Raw genomic sequence first — 18524 nt, 5'->3', positions numbered from 1 at the left:
CAAGACGCTGGTTCCTTCCTGGGAAGCCTAGTGTCCCCAAACCTAACCCTAATTTGAGTCTCAACCCTAATTTCCTGTTTAGACTGAAACATCGCCCCGTCCTCACGTTGTACTTATAGAGGGTCGGCCCCCCTTTCTGATGACCTGCTCAGTTCGTTTCACCAAGCTAGTCTTCCCTAAGAACCTGGTTCCCTCCTCGGAAGCCAAGTCTCCCCAACCCTAACCCTAACTTGGGTTTTTACCCAAATTTTCTAGAGGAACTTTAACATCCCCCAGTCCACGCAGTGTACTAAAAGACAGGAGGGAACACATCCTGTTGGGCCACTCAATCTGTTTCAACATGCGTGGCTTTACAGACGCCCTTGTTCCATCCTGGGAAGCCAAGTCTCGCCAACCCTAACCCTAATTTGAGTCTCAACCCTAATTTCCTCTTTGGACTGAAACATACCGCCGTCCACAGAGTGTACCAAATGTCAGTATGGAAGACATCTTGATGTCCCCCTCAGGCAGATTCACCCAGCTAGGCTTCACCAAGAACCCGTTTCTTACCGAGGAAGCCCAGTTTCCCCAACCCTAACCCTAACTTGGGTTTTGACCCTACTTTATTTTGGGAATGAAACATCCCCTCGTCCACGCGGTGTACTAAAAGACAGGAGGCAACCCATCCTGCAGGCCCACTTATCCTATTTCTAAATGCTTGGCTTTTCCGAGGCCCTGGTTCACTGCAGGGAAGCCAAGTCTCCCGAACCCTAACCCTAACTTGAGTCTTAACCCTAATTTACTTGTGCAACTGTCACAAACCCCCATCCACAGGTTGTACTAAAAGACGGCAGGCATACCATTCCTTTGGCCCTCTCAGTCTGTTTCACCATGCTTGGCTTCAGCAACACCCTGTTTCCATTCTGGGAAGCCAAGTCTCCTGACCCCTAACCCTAAGTTGGGTCTTAACCCTAATTTCCTCTTGGGACTGAAACATGTCCCTGTCCACAAGCTGTACTAATGGGCAGTATGTTATCCTCCAATGGCTCACTCAGTCTGTTTGACCAATCTAGGCTTTACCAAGACGCTGGTTCCTTCCTGGGAAGCCTAGTGTCCCCAACCCTAACCCTAATTTGAGTCTCAACCCTAATTTCCTGTTTAGACTGAAACATCGCCCCGTCCTCACGTTGTACTTATAGAGGGTCGGCCCCCCTTTCTGATGACCTGCTCAGTTCGTTTCACCAAGCTAGTCTTCCCTAAGAACCTGGTTCCCTCCTCGGAAGTCAAGTCTCCCCAACCCTAACCCTAACTTGGGTTTTTACCCAAATTTTCTAGAGGAACTTTAACATCCCCCAGTCCACGCAGTGTACTAAAAGACAGGAGGGAACACATCCTGTTGGGCCACTCAATCTGTTTCAACATGCGTGGCTTTACAGACACCCTGGTTCCATCCTGGGAAGCCAAGTCTCGCCAACCCTAACCCTAATTTGAGTCTCAACCCTAATTTCCTCTTTGGACTGAAACATACCGCCGTCCACAGAGTGTACCAAATGTCAGTATGGAAGACATCTTGATGTCCCCCTCAGGCAGATTCACCCAGCTAGGCTTCACCAAGAACCCGTTTCTTACCGAGGAAGCCCAGTTTCCCCAACCCTAACCCTAACTTGGGTTTTTACCCTACTTTATTTTGGGAATGAAACATCCCCTCGTCCACGCGGTGTACTAAAAGACAGGAGGCAACCCATCCTGCAGGCCCACTTATCCTATTTCTACATGCTTGGCTTTTCCGAGGCCCTGGTTCACTGCAGGGAAGCCAAGTCTCCCAAACCCTAACCCTAACTTGAGTCTTAACCCTAATTTACTTGTGCAACTGTCACAAACCCCCATCCACAGGTTGTACTAAAAGACGGCAGGCATACCATTCCTTTGGCCCTCTCAGTCTGTTTCACCATGCTTGGCTTCAGCAACACCCTGTTTCCATTCTGGGAAGCCAAGTCTCCTGACCCCTAACCCTAAGTTGGGTCTTAACCCTAATTTCCTCTTGGGACTGAAACATGTCCCTGTCCACAAGCTGTACTAATGGGCAGTATGTTATCCTCCAATGGCTCACTCAGTCTGTTTGACCAATCTAGGCTTTACCAAGACGCTGGTTCCTTCCTGGGAAGCCTAGTGTCCCCAACCCTAACCCTAATTTGAGTCTCAACCCTTATTTCCTGTTTAGACTGAAACATCACCCCGTCCTCACATTGTACTAAAAGACGGTCGGCACCCCTTTCTGATGACCTGCTCAGTTCGTTTCACCAAGCTAGTCTTCCCTAAGAACCTGTTTCCCTCCTCGGAAGCCAAGTCTCCCCAACCCTAACCCTAACTTGGGGTTTTACCCAAATTTTCTAGAGGAACTTTAACATCCCCCAGTCCACGCAGTGTACTAAAAGACAGGAGGGAACACATCCTGTTGGGCCATTCAATCTGTTTCAACATGCTTGGCTTTACAGACGCCCTGGTTCCATCCTGGGAAGCCAAGTCTCGCCAAACCTAACCCTAATTTGATTCTCAACCCTAATTTCCTCTTTGGACTGAAACATACCGCCGTCCACAGAGTGTACCAAATGTCAGTATGGAAGACATCTTGATGTCCCCCTCAGGCAGATTCACCCAGCTAGGCTACACCAAGAACCCGTTTCTTACCTAGGAAGCCCAGTTACCCCAACCCTAACCCTAACTTGGGTTTTTACCCTACTTTATTTTGGGAATGAAACATCCCCTCGTCCACGCGGTGTACTAAAAGACAGGAGGCAACCCATCCTGCAGGCCCACTTATCCTATTTCTACATGCTTGGCTTTTCCGAGGCCCTGGTTCACTGCAGGGAAGCCAAGTCTCCCGAACCCTAACCCTAACTTGAGTCTTAACCCTAATTTACTTGTGCAACTGTCACAAACCCCCATCCACAGGTTGTACTAAAAGACGGCAGGCATACCATTCCTTTGGCCCTCTCAGTCTGTTTCACCATGCTTGGCTTCAGCAACACCCTGTTTCCATTCTGGGAAGCCAAGTCTCCTGACCCCTAACCCTAAGTTGGGTCTTAACCCTAATTTCCTCTTGGGACTGAAACATGTCCCTGTCCACAAGCTGTACTAATGGGCAGTATGTTATCCTCCAATGGCTCACTCAGTCTGTTTCACCAATCTAGGCTTTACCAAGACGCTGGTTCCTTCCTGGGAAGCCTAGTGTCCCCAACCCTAACCCTAATTTGAGTCTCAACCCTAATTTCCTGTTTAGACTGAAACATCGCCCCGTCCTCACGTTGTACTTATAGAGGGTCGGCCCCCCTTTCTGATGACCTGCTCAGTTCGTTTCACCAAGCTAGTCTTCCCTAAGAACCTGGTTCCCTCCTCGGAAGCCAAGTCTCCCCAACCCTAACCCTAACTTGGGTTTTTACCCAAATTTTCTAGAGGAACTTTAACATCCCCCAGTCCACGCAGTGTACTAAAAGACAGGAGGGAACACATCCTGTTGGGCCACTCAATCTCTTTCAACATGCGTGGCTTTACAGACGCCCTGGTTCCATCCTGGGAAGCCAAGTCTCGCCAACCCTAACCCTAATTTGAGTCTCAACCCTAATTTCCTCTTTGGACTGAAACATACCGCCGTCCACAGAGTGTACCAAATGTCAGTATGGAAGACATCTTGATGTCCCCCTCAGGCAGATTCACCCAGCTAGGCTTCACCAAGAACCCGTTTCTTACCGAGGAAGCCCAGTTTCCCCAACCCTAACCCTAACTTGGGTTTTTACCCTACTTTATTTTGGGAATGAAACATCCCCTCGTCCACGCGGTGTACTAAAAGACAGGAGGCAACCCATCCTGCAGGCCCACTTATCCTATTTCTACATGCTTGGCTTTTCCGAGGCCCTGGTTCACTGCAGGGAAGCCAAGTCTCCCAAACCCTAACCCTAACTTGAGTCTTAACCCTAATTTACTTGTGCAACTGTCACAAACCCCCATCCACAGGTTGTACTAAAAGACGGCAGGCATACCATTCCTTTGGCCCTCTCAGTCTGTTTCACCATGCTTGGCTTCAGCAACACCCTGTTTCCATTCTGGGAAGCCAAGTCTCCTGACCCCTAACCCTAAGTTGGGTCTTAACCCTAATTTCCTCTTGGGACTGAAACATGTCCCTGTCCACAAGCTGTACTAATGGGCAGTATGTTATCCTCCAATGGCTCACTCAGTCTGTTTGACCAATCTAGGCTTTACCAAGACGCTGGTTCCTTCCTGGGAAGCCTAGTGTCCCCAACCCTAACCCTAATTTGAGTCTCAACCCTTATTTCCTGTTTAGACTGAAACATCACCCCGTCCTCACATTGTACTAAAAGACGGTCGGCACCCCTTTCTGATGACCTGCTCAGTTCGTTTCACCAAGCTAGTCTTCCCTAAGAACCTGTTTCCCTCCTCGGAAGCCAAGTCTCCCCAACCCTAACCCTAACTTGGGGTTTTACCCAAATTTTCTAGAGGAACTTTAACATCCCCCAGTCCACGCAGTGTACTAAAAGACAGGAGGGAACACATCCTGTTGGGCCACTCAATCTGTTTCAACATGCGTGGCTTTACAGACGCCCTGGTTCCATCCTGGGAAGCCAAGTCTCGCCAACCCTAACCCTAATTTGAGTCTCAACCCTAATTTCCTCTTTGGACTGAAACATACCGCCGTCCACAGAGTGTACCAAATGTCAGTATGGAAGACATCTTGATGTCCCCCTCAGGCAGATTCACCCAGCTAGGCTTCACCAAGAACCCGTTTCTTACCGAGGAAGCCCAGTTTCCCCAACCCTAACCCTAACTTGGGTTTTTACCCTACTTTATTTTGGGAATGAAACATCCCCTCGTCCACGCGGTGTACTAAAAGACAGGAGGCAACCCATCCTGCAGGCCCACTTATCCTATTTCTACATGCTTGGCTTTTCCGAGGCCCTGGTTCACTGCAGGGAAGCCAAGTCTCCCAAACCCTAACCCTAACTTGAGTCTTAACCCTAATTTACTTGTGCAACTGTCACAAACCCCCATCCACAGGTTGTACTAAAAGACGGCAGGCATACCATTCCTTTGGCCCTCTCAGTCTGTTTCACCATGCTTGGCTTCAGCAACACCCTGTTTCCATTCTGGGAAGCCAAGTCTCCTGACCCCTAACCCTAAGTTGGGTCTTAACCCTAATTTCCTCTTGGGACTGAAACATGTCCCTGTCCACAAGCTGTACTAATGGGCAGTATGTTATCCTCCAATGGCTCACTCAGTCTGTTTGACCAATCTAGGCTTTACCAAGACGCTGGTTCCTTCCTGGGAAGCCTAGTGTCCCCAACCCTAACCCTAATTTGAGTCTCAACCCTTATTTCCTGTTTAGACTGAAACATCACCCCGTCCTCACATTGTACTAAAAGACGGTCGGCACCCCTTTCTGATGACCTGCTCAGTTCGTTTCACCAAGCTAGTCTTCCCTAAGAACCTGTTTCCCTCCTCGGAAGCCAAGTCTCCCCAACCCTAACCCTAACTTGGGGTTTTACCCAAATTTTCTAGAGGAACTTTAACATCCCCCAGTCCACGCAGTGTACTAAAAGACAGGAGGGAACACATCCTGTTGGGCCATTCAATCTGTTTCAACATGCTTGGCTTTACAGACGCCCTGGTTCCATCCTGGGAAGCCAAGTCTCGCCAAACCTAACCCTAATTTGATTCTCAACCCTAATTTCCTCTTTGGACTGAAACATACCGCCGTCCACAGAGTGTACCAAATGTCAGTATGGAAGACATCTTGATGTCCCCCTCAGGCAGATTCACCAAGCTAGGCTACACCAAGAACCCGTTTCTTACCTAGGAAGCCCAGTTACCCCAACCCTAACCCTAACTTGGGTTTTTACCCTACTTTATTTTGGGAATGAAACATCCCCTCGTCCACGCGGTGTACTAAAAGACAGGAGGCAACCCATCCTGCAGGCCCACTTATCCTATTTCTACATGCTTGGCTTTTCCGAGGCCCTGGTTCACTGCAGGGAAGCCAAGTCTCCCGAACCCTAACCCTAACTTGAGTCTTAACCCTAATTTACTTGTGCAACTGTCACAAACCCCCATCCACAGGTTGTACTAAAAGACGGAAGGCATACCATTCCTTTGGCCCTCTCAGTCTGTTTCACCATGCTTGGCTTCAGCAACACCCTGTTTCCATTCTGGGAAGCCAAGTCTCCTGACCCCTAACCCTAAGTTGGGTCTTAACCCTAATTTCCTCTTGGGACTGAAACATGTCCCTGTCCACAAGCTGTACTAATGGGCAGTATGTTATCCTCCAATGGCTCACTCAGTCTGTTTCACCAATCTAGGCTTTACCAAGACGCTGGTTCCTTCCTGGGAAGCCTAGTGTCCCCAACCCTAACCCTAATTTGAGTCTCAACCCTAATTTCCTGTTTAGACTGAAACATCGCCCCGTCCTCACGTTGTACTTATAGAGGGTCGGCCCCCCTTTCTGATGACCTGCTCAGTTCGTTTCACCAAGCTAGTCTTCCCTAAGAACCTGGTTCCCTCCTCGGAAGCCAAGTCTCCCCAACCCTAACCCTAACTTGGGTTTTTACCCAAATTTTCTAGAGGAACTTTAACATCCCCCAGTCCACGCAGTGTACTAAAAGACAGGAGGGAACACATCCTGTTGGGCCACTCAATCTCTTTCAACATGCGTGGCTTTACAGACGCCCTGGTTCCATCCTGGGAAGCCAAGTCTCGCCAACCCTAACCCTAATTTGAGTCTCAACCCTAATTTCCTCTTTGGACTGAAACATACCGCCGTCCACAGAGTGTACCAAATGTCAGTATGGAAGACATCTTGATGATCCCCTCAGGCAGATTCACCCAGCTAGGCTTCACCAAGAACCGGTTTCTTACCTAGGAAGCCCAGTTTCCCCAACCCTAACCCTAACTTGGGTTTTTACCCTACTTTATTTTGGGAATGAAACATCCCCTCGTCCACGCGGTGTACTAAAAGACAGGAGGCAACCCATCCTGCAGGCCCACTTATCCTATTTCTACATGCTTGGCTTTTCCGAGGCCCTGGTTCACTGCAGGGAAGCCAAGTCTCCCGAACCCTAACCCTAACTTGAGTCTTAACCCTAATTTACTTGTGCAACTGTCACAAACCCCCATCCACAGGTTGTACTAAAAGACGGCAGGCATACCATTCCTTTGGCCCTCTCAGTCTGTTTCACCATGCTTGGCTTCAGCAACACCCTGTTTCCATTCTGGGAAGCCAAGTCTCCTGACCCCTAACCCTAAGTTGGGTCTTAACCATAATTTCCTCTTGGGACTGAAACATGTCCCTGTCCACAAGCTGTACTAATGGGCAGTATGTTATCCTCCAATGGCTCACTCAGTCTGTTTGACCAATCTAGGCTTTACCAAGACGCTGGTTCCTTCCTGGGAAGCCTAGTGTCCCCAACCCTAACCCTAATTTGAGTCTCAACCCTTATTTCCTGTTTAGACTGAAACATCACCCCGTCCTCACATTGTACTAAAAGACGGTCGGCACCCCTTTCTGATGACCTGCTCAGTTCGTTTCACCAAGCTAGTCTTCCCTAAGAACCTGTTTCCCTCCTCGGAAGCCAAGTCTCCCCAACCCTAACCCTAACTTGGGTTTTTACCCAAATTTTCTAGAGGAACTTTAACATCCCCCAGTCCACGCAGTGTACTAAGAGACAGGAGGGAACACATCCTGTTGGGCCACTCAATCTGTTTCAACATGCTTGGATTTACAGATGCCCTGGTTCCATCATGGGAAGCCAAGTCTCGCCTACCCTAACCCTAATTTGAGTCTCAACCCTAATTTCCTCTTTGGACTGAAACATACCGCCGTCCACAGAGTGTACCAAATGTCAGTATGGAAGACATCTTGATGTCCCCCTCAGGCTGATTCACCCAGCTAGGCTTCACCAAGAACCCGTTTCTTACCTAGGAAGCCCAGTTTCCCCAACCCTAACCCTAACTTAGGTTTTTACCCTACTTTATTTTGGGAATGAAACATCCCCTCGTCCACGCGGTGTACAAAAAGACAGGAGGCAACCCATCCTGCAGGCCCACTTATCCTATTTCTACATGCTTGGCTTTTCCGAGGCCCTGGTTCACTCCAGGGAAGCCAAGTCTCCCGAACCCTAACCCTAACTTGAGTCTTAACCCTAATTTACTTGTGCAACTGTCACAAACCCCCATCCACAGGTTGTACTAAAAGACGGCAGGCATACCATTCCTTTGGCCCTCTCAGTCTGTTTCACCATGCTTGGCTTCAGCCACACCCTGTTTCCATTCTGGGAAGCCAAGTCTCCTGACCCCTAACCCTAAGTTGGGTCTTAACCCTAATTTCCTCTTGGGACTGAAAAATGTCCCTGTTCACAAGCTGTACTAATGGGCAGTATGTTATCCTCCAATGGCTCACTCAGTCTGTTTGACCAATCTAGGCTTTACCAAGATGCTGGTTCCTTCCTGGGAAGCCTAGTGTCCCCAACCCTAACCCTAATTTGAGTCTCAACCCTAATTTCCTGTTTAGACTGAAACATCGCCCCGTCCTCACGTTGTACTTATAGAGGGTCGGCCCCCCTTTCTGATGACCTGCTCAGTTCGTTTCACCAAGCTAGTCTTCCCTAAGAACCTGTTTCCCTCCTCGGAAGCCAAGTCTCCCCAACCCTAACCCTAACTTGGGGTTTTACCCAAATTTTCTAGAGGAACTTTAACATCCCCCAGTCCACGCAGTGTACTAAAAGACAGGAGGGAACACATCCTGTTGGGCCACTCAATCTGTTTCAACATGCTTGGCTTTACAGACGCCCTGGTTCCATCCTGGGAAGCCAAGTCTCGCCAACCCTAACCCTAATTTGAGTCTCAACCCTAATTTCCTCTTTGGACTGAAACATACCGCCGTCCACAGAGTGTACCAAATGTCAGTATGGAAGACATCTTGATGTCCCCCTCAGGCAGATTCACCAAGCTAGGCTACACCAAGAACCCGTTTCTTACCTAGGAAGCCCAGTTACCCCAACCCTAACCCTAACTTGGGTTTTTACCCTACTTTATTTTGGGAATGAAACATCCCCTCGTCCACGCGGTGTACTAAAAGACAGGAGGCAACCCATCCTACAGGCCCACTTATCCTATTTCTACATGCTTGGCTTTTCCGAGGCCCTGGTTCACTGCAGGGAAGCCAAGTCTCCCGAACCCTAACCCTAACTTGAGTCTTAACCCTAATTTACTTGTGCAACTGTCACAAACCCCCATCCACAGGTTGTACTAAAAGACGGCAGGCATACCATTCCTTTGGCCCTCTCAGTCTGTTTCACCATGCTTGGCTTCAGCAACACCCTGTTTCCATTCTGGGAAGCCAAGTCTCCTGACCCCTAACCCTAAGTTGGGTCTTAACCCTAATTTCCTCTTGGGACTGAAACATGTCCCTGTCCACAAGCTGTACTAATGGGCAGTATGTTATCCTCCAATGGCTCACTCAGTCTGTTTGACCAATCTAGGCTTTACCAAGACGCTGGTTCTTTCCTGGGAAGCCTAGTGTCCCCAAACCTAACCCTAATTTGAGTCTCAACCCTAATTTCCTGTTTAGACTGAAACATCGCCCCGTCCTCACGTTGTACTTATAGAGGGTCGGCCCCCCTTTCTGATGACCTGCTCAGTTCGTTTCACCAAGCTAGTCTTCCCTAAGAACCTGGTTCCCTCCTCGGAAGCCAAGTCTCCCCAACCCTAACCCTAACTTGGGTTTTTACCCAAATTTTCTAGAGGAACTTTAACATCCCCCAGTCCACGCAGTGTACTAAAAGACAGGAGGGAACACATCCTGTTGGGCCACTCAATCTGTTTCAACATGCGTGGCTTTACAGACGCCCTTGTTCCATCCTGGGAAGCCAAGTCTCGCCAACCCTAACCCTAATTTGAGTCTCAACCCTAATTTCCTCTTTGGACTGAAACATACCGCCGTCCACAGAGTGTACCAAATGTCAGTATGGAAGACATCTTGATGTCCCCCTCAGGCAGATTCACCCAGCTAGGCTTCACCAAGAACCGGTTTCTTACCGAGGAAGCCCAGTTTCCCCAACCCTAACCCTAACTTGGGTTTTGACCCTACTTTATTTTGGGAATGAAACATCCCCTCGTCCACGCGGTGTACTAAAAGACAGGAGGCAACCCATCCTGCAGGCCCACTTATCCTATTTCTACATGCTTGGCTTTTCCGAGGCCCTGGTTCACTGCAGGGAAGCCAAGTCTCCCGAACCCTAACCCTAACTTGAGTCTTAACCCTAATTTACTTGTGCAACTGTCACAAACCCCCATCCACAGGTTGTACTAAAAGACGGCAGGCATACCATTCCTTTGGCCCTCTCAGGCTGTTTCACCATGCTTGGATTCAGCAACACCCTGTTTCCATTCTGGGAAGCCAAGTCTCCTGACCCCTAACCCTAAGTTGGGTCTTAACCCTAATTTCCTCTTGGGACTGAAACATGTCCCTGTCCACAAGCTGTACTAATGGGCAGTATGTTATCCTCCAATGGCTCACTCAGTCTGTTTGACCAATCTAGGCTTTACCAAGACGCTGGTTCCTTCCTGGGAAGCCTAGTGTCCCCAACCCTAACCCTAATTTGAGTCTCAACCCTAATTTCCTGTTTAGACTGAAACATCGCCCCGTCCTCACGTTGTACTTATAGAGGGTCGGCCCCCCTTTCTGATGACCTGCTCAGTTCGTTTCACCAAGCTAGTCTTCCCTAAGAACCTGGTTCCCTCCTCGGAAGTCAAGTCTCCCCAACCCTAACCCTAACTTGGGTTTTTACCCAAATTTTCTAGAGGAACTTTAACATCCCCCAGTCCACGCAGTGTACTAAAAGACAGGAGGGAACACATCCTGTTGGGCCACTCAATCTGTTTCAACATGCGTGGCTTTACAGACACCCTGGTTCCATCCTGGGAAGCCAAGTCTCGCCAACCCTAACCCTAATTTGAGTCTCAACCCTAATTTCCTCTTTGGACTGAAACATACCGCCGTCCACAGAGTGTACCAAATGTCAGTATGGAAGACATCTTGATGTCCCCCTCAGGCAGATTCACCCAGCTAGGCTTCACCAAGAACCCGTTTCTTACCGAGGAAGCCCAGTTTCCCCAACCCTAACCCTAACTTGGGTTTTTACCCTACTTTATTTTGGGAATGAAACATCCCCTCGTCCACGCGGTGTACTAAAAGACAGGAGGCAACCCATCCTGCAGGCCCACTTATCCTATTTCTACATGCTTGGCTTTTCCGAGGCCCTGGTTCACTGCAGGGAAGCCAAGTCTCCCGAACCCTAACCCTAACTTGAGTCTTAACCCTAATTTACTTGTGCAACTGTCACAAACCCCCATCCACAGGTTGTACTAAAAGACGGCAGGCATACCATTCCTTTGGCCCTCTCAGTCTGTTTCACCATGCTTGGCTTCAGCAACACCCTGTTTCCATTCTGGGAAGCCAAGTCTCCTGACCCCTAACCCTAAGTTGGGTCTTAACCCTAATTTCCTCTTGGGACTGAAACATGTCCCTGTCCACAAGCTGTACTAATGGGCAGTATGTTATCCTCCAATGGCTCACTCAGTCTGTTTGACCAATCTAGGCTTTACCAAGACGCTGGTTCCTTCCTGGGAAGCCTAGTGTCCCCAACCCTAACCCTAATTTGAGTCTCAACCCTTATTTCCTGTTTAGACTGAAACATCACCCCGTCCTCACATTGTACTAAAAGACGGTCGGCACCCCTTTCTGATGACCTGCTCAGTTCGTTTCACCAAGCTAGTCTTCCCTAAGAACCTGTTTCCCTCCTCGGAAGCCAAGTCTCCCCAACCCTAACCCTAACTTGGGGTTTTACCCAAATTTTCTAGAGGAACTTTAACATCCCCCAGTCCACGCAGTGTACTAAAAGACAGGAGGGAACACATCCTGTTGGGCCATTCAATCTGTTTCAACATGCTTGGCTTTACAGACGCCCTGGTTCCATCCTGGGAAGCCAAGTCTCGCCAAACCTAACCCTAATTTGATTCTCAACCCTAATTTCCTCTTTGGACTGAAACATACCGCCGTCCACAGAGTGTACCAAATGTCAGTATGGAAGACATCTTGATGTCCCCCTCAGGCAGATTCACCCAGCTAGGCTTCACCAAGAACCCGTTTCTTACCGAGGAAGCCCAGTTTCCCCAACCCTAACCCTAACTTGGGTTTTTACCCTACTTTATTTTGGGAATGAAACATCCCCTCGTCCACGCGGTGTACTAAAAGACAGGAGGCAACCCATCCTGCAGGCCCACTTATCCTATTTCTACATGCTTGGCTTTTCCGAGGCCCTGGTTCACTGCAGGGAAGCCAAGTCTCCCGAACCCTAACCCTAACTTGAGTCTTAACCCTAATTTACTTGTGCAACTGTCACAAACCCCCATCCACAGGTTGTACTAAAAGACGGCAGGCATACCATTCCTTTGGCCCTCTCAGGCTGTTTCACCATGCTTGGCTTCAGCAACACCCTGTTTCCATTCTGGGAAGCCAAGTCTCCTGACCCCTAACCCTAAGTTGGGTCTTAACCCTAATTTCCTCTTGGGACTGAAACATGTCCCTGTCCACAAGCTGTACTAATGGGCAGTATGTTATCCTCCAATGGCTCACTCAGTCTGTTTGACCAATCTAGGCTTTACCAAGACGCTGGTTCCTTCCTGGGAAGCCTAGTGTCCCCAACCCTAACCCTAATTTGAGTCTCAACCCTAATTTCCTGTTTAGACTGAAACATCGCCCCGTCCTCACGTTGTACTTATAGAGGGTCGGCCCCCCTTTCTGATGACCTGCTCAGTTCGTTTCACCAAGCTAGTCTTCCCTAAGAACCTGGTTCCCTCCTCGGAAGTCAAGTCTCCCCAACCCTAACCCTAACTTGGGTTTTTACCCAAATTTTCTAGAGGAACTTTAACATCCCCCAGTCCACGCAGTGTACTAAAAGACAGGAGGGAACACATCCTGTTGGGCCACTCAATCTGTTTCAACATGCGTGGCTTTACAGACACCCTGGTTCCATCCTGGGAAGCCAAGTCTCGCCAACCCTAACCCTAATTTGAGTCTCAACCCTAATTTCCTCTTTGGACTGAAACATACCGCCGTCCACAGAGTGTACCAAATGTCAGTATGGAAGACATCTTGATGTCCCCCTCAGGCAGATTCACCCAGCTAGGCTTCACCAAGAACCCGTTTCTTACCGAGGAAGCCCAGTTTCCCCAACCCTAACCCTAACTTGGGTTTTTACCCTACTTTATTTTGGGAATGAAACATCCCCTCGTCCACGCGGTGTACTAAAAGACAGGAGGCAACCCATCCTGCAGGCCCACTTATCCTATTTCTACATGCTTGGCTTTTCCGAGGCCCTGGTTCACTGCAGGGAAGCCAAGTCTCCCGAACCCTAACCCTAACTTGAGTCTTAACCCTAATTTACTTGTGCAACTGTCACAAACCCCCATCCACAGGTTGTACTAAAAGACGGCAGGCATACCATTCCTTTGGCCCTCTCAGTCTGTTTCACCATGCTTGGCTTCAGCAACACCCTGTTTCCATTCTGGGAAGCCAAGTCTCCTGACCCCTAACCCTAAGTTGGGTCTTAACCCTAATTTCCTCTTGGGACTGAAACATGTCCCTGTCCACAAGCTGTACTAATGGGCAGTATGTTATCCTCCAATGGCTCACTCAGTCTGTTTGACCAATCTAGGCTTTACCAAGACGCTGGTTCCTTCCTGGGAAGCCTAGTGTCCCCAACCCTAACCCTAATTTGAGTCTCAACCCTTATTTCCTGTTTAGACTGAAACATCACCCCGTCCTCACATTGTACTAAAAGACGGTCGGCACCCCTTTCTGATGACCTGCTCAGTTCGTTTCACCAAGCTAGTCTTCCCTAAGAACCTGTTTCCCTCCTCGGAAGCCAAGTCTCCCCAACCCTAACCCTAACTTGGGGTTTTACCCAAATTTTCTAGAGGAACTTTAACATCCCCCAGTCCACGCAGTGTACTAAAAGACAGGAGGGAACACATCCTGTTGGGCCATTCAATCTGTTTCAACATGCTTGGCTTTACAGACGCCCTGGTTCCATCCTGGGAAGCCAAGTCTCGCCAAACCTAACCCTAATTTGATTCTCAACCCTAATTTCCTCTTTGGACTGAAACATACCGCCGTCCACAGAGTGTACCAAATGTCAGTATGGAAGACATCTTGATGTCCCCCTCAGGCAGATTCACCCAGCTAGGCTTCACCAAGAACCCGTTTCTTACCGAGGAAGCCCAGTTTCCCCAACCCTAACCCTAACTTGGGTTTTTACCCTACTTTATTTTGGGAATGAAACATCCCCTCGTCCACGCGGTGTACTAAAAGACAGGAGGCAACCCATCCTGCAGGCCCACTTATCCTATTTCTACATGCTTGGCTTTTCCGAGGCCCTGGTTCACTGCAGGGAAGCCAAGTCTCCCGAACCCTAACCCTAACTTGAGTCTTAACCCTAATTTACTTGTGCAACTGTCACAAACCCCCATCCACAGGTTGTACTAAAAGACGGCAGGCATACCATTCCTTTGGCCCTCTCAGGCTGTTTCACCATGCTTGGCTTCAGCAACACCCTGTTTCCATTCTGGGAAGCCAAGTCTCCTGACCCCTAACCCTAAGTTGGGTCTTAACCCTAATTTCCTCTTGGGACTGAAACATGTCCCTGTCCACAAGCTGTACTAATGGGCAGTATGTTATCCTCCAATGGCTCACTCAGTCTGTTTGACCAATCTAGGCTTTACCAAGACGCTGGTTCCTTCCTGGGAAGCCTAGTGTCCCCAACCCTAACCCTAATTTGAGTCTCAACCCTTATTTCCTGTTTAGACTGAAACATCACCCCGTCCTCACATTGTACTAAAAGACGGTCGGCACCCCTTTCTGATGACCTGGTCAGTTCGTTTCACCAAGCTAGTCTTCCCTAAGAACCTGTTTCCCTCCTCGGAAGCCAAGTCTCCCCAACCCTAACCCTAACTTGGGGTTTTACCCAAATTTTCTAGAGGAACTTTAACATCCCCCAGTCCACGCAGTGTACTAAAAGACAGGAGGGAACACATCCTGTTGGGCCATTCAATCTGTTTCAACATGCTTGGCTTTACAGATGCCCTGGTTCCATCCTGGGAAGCCAAGTCTCGCCAAACCTAACCCTAATTTGATTCTCAACCCAAATTTCCTCTTTGGACTGAAACATACCGCCGTCCACAGAGTGTACCAAATGTCAGTATGGAAGACATCTTGATGTCCCCCTCAGGCAGATTCACCAAGCTAGGCTACACCAAGAACCCGTTTCTTACCTAGGAAGCCCAGTTACCCCAACCCTAACCCTAACTTGGGTTTTTACCCTACTTTATTTTGGGAATGAAACATCCCCTCGTCCACGCGGTGTACTAAAAGACAGGAGGCAACCCATCCTGCAGGCCCACTTATCCTATTTCTACATGCTTGGCTTTTCCGAGGCCCTGGTTCACTGCAGGGAAGCCAAGTCTCCCGAACCCTAACCCTAACTTGAGTCTTAACCCTAATTTACTTGTGCAACTGTCACAAACCCCCATCCACAGGTTGTACTAAAAGACGGAAGGCATACCATTCCTTTGGCCCTCTCAGTCTGTTTCACCATGCTTGGCTTCAGCAACACCCTGTTTCCATTCTGGGAAGCCAAGTCTCCTGACCCCTAACCCTAAGTTGGGTCTTAACCCTAATTTCCTCTTGGGACTGAAACATGTCCCTGTCCACAAGCTGTACTAATGGGCAGTATGTTATCCTCCAATGGCTCACTCAGTCTGTTTCACCAATCTAGGCTTTACCAAGACGCTGGTTCCTTCCTGGGAAGCCTAGTGTCCCCAACCCTAACCCTAATTTGAGTCTCAACCCTAATTTCCTGTTTAGACTGAAACATCGCCCCGTCCTCACGTTGTACTTATAGAGGGTCGGCCCCCCTTTCTGATGACCTGCTCAGTTCGTTTCACCAAGCTAGTCTTCCCTAAGAACCTGGTTCCCTCCTCGGAAGCCAAGTCTCCCCAACCCTAACCCTAACTTGGGTTTTTACCCAAATTTTCTAGAGGAACTTTAACATCCCCCAGTCCACGCAGTGTACTAAAAGACAGGAGGGAACACATCCTGTTGGGCCACTCAATCTCTTTCAACATGCGTGGCTTTACAGACGCCCTGGTTCCATCCTGGGAAGCCAAGTCTCGCCAACCCTAACCCTAATTTGAGTCTCAACCCTAATTTCCTCTTTGGACTGAAACATACCGCCGTCCACAGAGTGTACCAAATGTCAGTATGGAAGACATCTTGATGTCCCCCTCAGGCAGATTCACCCAGCTAGGCTTCACCAAGAACCGGTTTCTTACCTAGGAAGCCCAGTTTCCCCAACCCTAACCCTAACTTGGGTTTTTACCCTACTTTATTTTGGGAATGAAACATCCCCTCGTCCACGCGGTGTACTAAAAGACAGGAGGCAACCCATCCTGCAGGCCCACTTATCCTATTTCTACATGCTTGGCTTTTCCGAGGCCCTGGTTCACTGCAGGGAAGCCAAGTCTCCCGAACCCTAACCCTAACTTGAGTCTTAACCCTAATTTACTTGTGCAACTGTCACAAACCCCCATCCACAGGTTGTACTAAAAGACGGCAGGCATACCATTCCTTTGGCCCTCTCAGTCTGTTTCACCATGCTTGGCTTCAGCAACACCCTGTTTCCATTCTGGGAAGCCAAGTCTCCTGACCCCTAACCCTAAGTTGGGTCTTAACCATAATTTCCTCTTGGGACTGAAACATGTCCCTGTCCACAAGCTGTACTAATGGGCAGTATGTTATCCTCCAATGGCTCACTCAGTCTGTTTGACCAATCTAGGCTTTACCAAGACGCTGGTTCCTTCCTGGGAAGCCTAGTGTCCCCAACCCTAACCCTAATTTGAGTCTCAACCCTTATTTCCTGTTTAGACTGAAACATCACCCCGTCCTCACATTGTACTAAAAGACGGTCGGCACCCCTTTCTGATGACCTGCTCAGTTCGTTTCACCAAGCTAGTCTTCCCTAAGAACCTGTTTCCCTCCTCGGAAGCCAAGTCTCCCCAACCCTAACCCTAACTTGGGTTTTTACCCAAATTTTCTAGAGGAACTTTAACATCCCCCAGTCCACGCAGTGTACTAAGAGACAGGAGGGAACACATCCTGTTGGGCCACTCAATCTGTTTCAACATGCTTGGATTTACAGATGCCCTGGTTCCATCATGGGAAGCCAAGTCTCGCCTACCCTAACCCTAATTTGAGTCTCAACCCTAATTTCCTCTTTGGACTGAAACATACCGCCGTCCACAGAGTGTACCAAATGTCAGTATGGAAGACATCTTGATGTCCCCCTCAGGCAGATTCACCAAGCTAGGCTACACCAAGAACCCGTTTCTTACCTAGGAAGCCCAGTTACCCCAACCCTAACCCTAACTTGGGTTTTTACCCTACTTTATTTTGGGAATGAAACATCCCCTCGTCCACGCGGTGTACTAAAAGACAGGAGGCAACCCATCCTACAGGCCCACTTATCCTATTTCTACATGCTTGGCTTTTCCGAGGCCCTGGTTCACTGCAGGGAAGCCAAGTCTCCCGAACCCTAACCCTAACTTGAGTCTTAACCCTAATTTACTTGTGCAACTGTCACAAACCCCCATCCACAGGTTGTACTAAAAGACGGCAGGCATACCATTCCTTTGGCCCTCTCAGTCTGTTTCACCATGCTTGGCTTCAGCAACACCCTGTTTCCATTCTGGGAAGCCAAGTCTCCTGACCCCTAACCCTAAGTTGGGTCTTAACCCTAATTTCCTCTTGGGACTGAAACATGTCCCTGTCCACAAGCTGTACTAATGGGCAGTATGTTATCCTCCAATGGCTCACTCAGTCTGTTTGACCAATCTAGGCTTTACCAAGACGCTGGTTCCTTCCTGGGAAGCCTAGTGTCCCCAAACCTAACCCTAATTTGAGTCTCAACCCTAATTTCCTGTTTAGACTGAAACATCGCCCCGTCCTCACGTTGTACTTATAGAGGGTCGGCCCCCCTTTCTGATGACCTGCTCAGTTCGTTTCACCAAGCTAGTCTTCCCTAAGAACCTGGTTCCCTCCTCGGAAGCCAAGTCTCCCCAACCCTAACCCTAACTTGGGTTTTTACCCAAATTTTCTAGAGGAACTTTAACATCCCCCAGTCCACGCAGTGTACTAAAAGACAGGAGGGAACACATCCTGTTGGGCCACTCAATCTGTTTCAACATGCGTGGCTTTACAGACGCCCTTGTTCCATCCTGGGAAGCCAAGTCTCGCCAACCCTAACCCTAATTTGAGTCTCAACCCTAATTTCCTCTTTGGACTGAAACATACCGCCGTCCACAGAGTGTACCAAATGTCAGTATGGAAGACATCTTGATGTCCCCCTCAGGCAGATTCACCCAGC

The sequence above is a fragment of the Heloderma suspectum genome, chromosome 1, assembly GCF_057233095.1.
Source record: "Heloderma suspectum isolate Gila_16-S chromosome 1, 16-S_ref, whole genome shotgun sequence".
Lineage (NCBI taxonomy): Eukaryota > Metazoa > Chordata > Lepidosauria > Squamata > Helodermatidae > Heloderma > Heloderma suspectum.
This window is presented reverse-complemented; position numbering follows the sequence as displayed.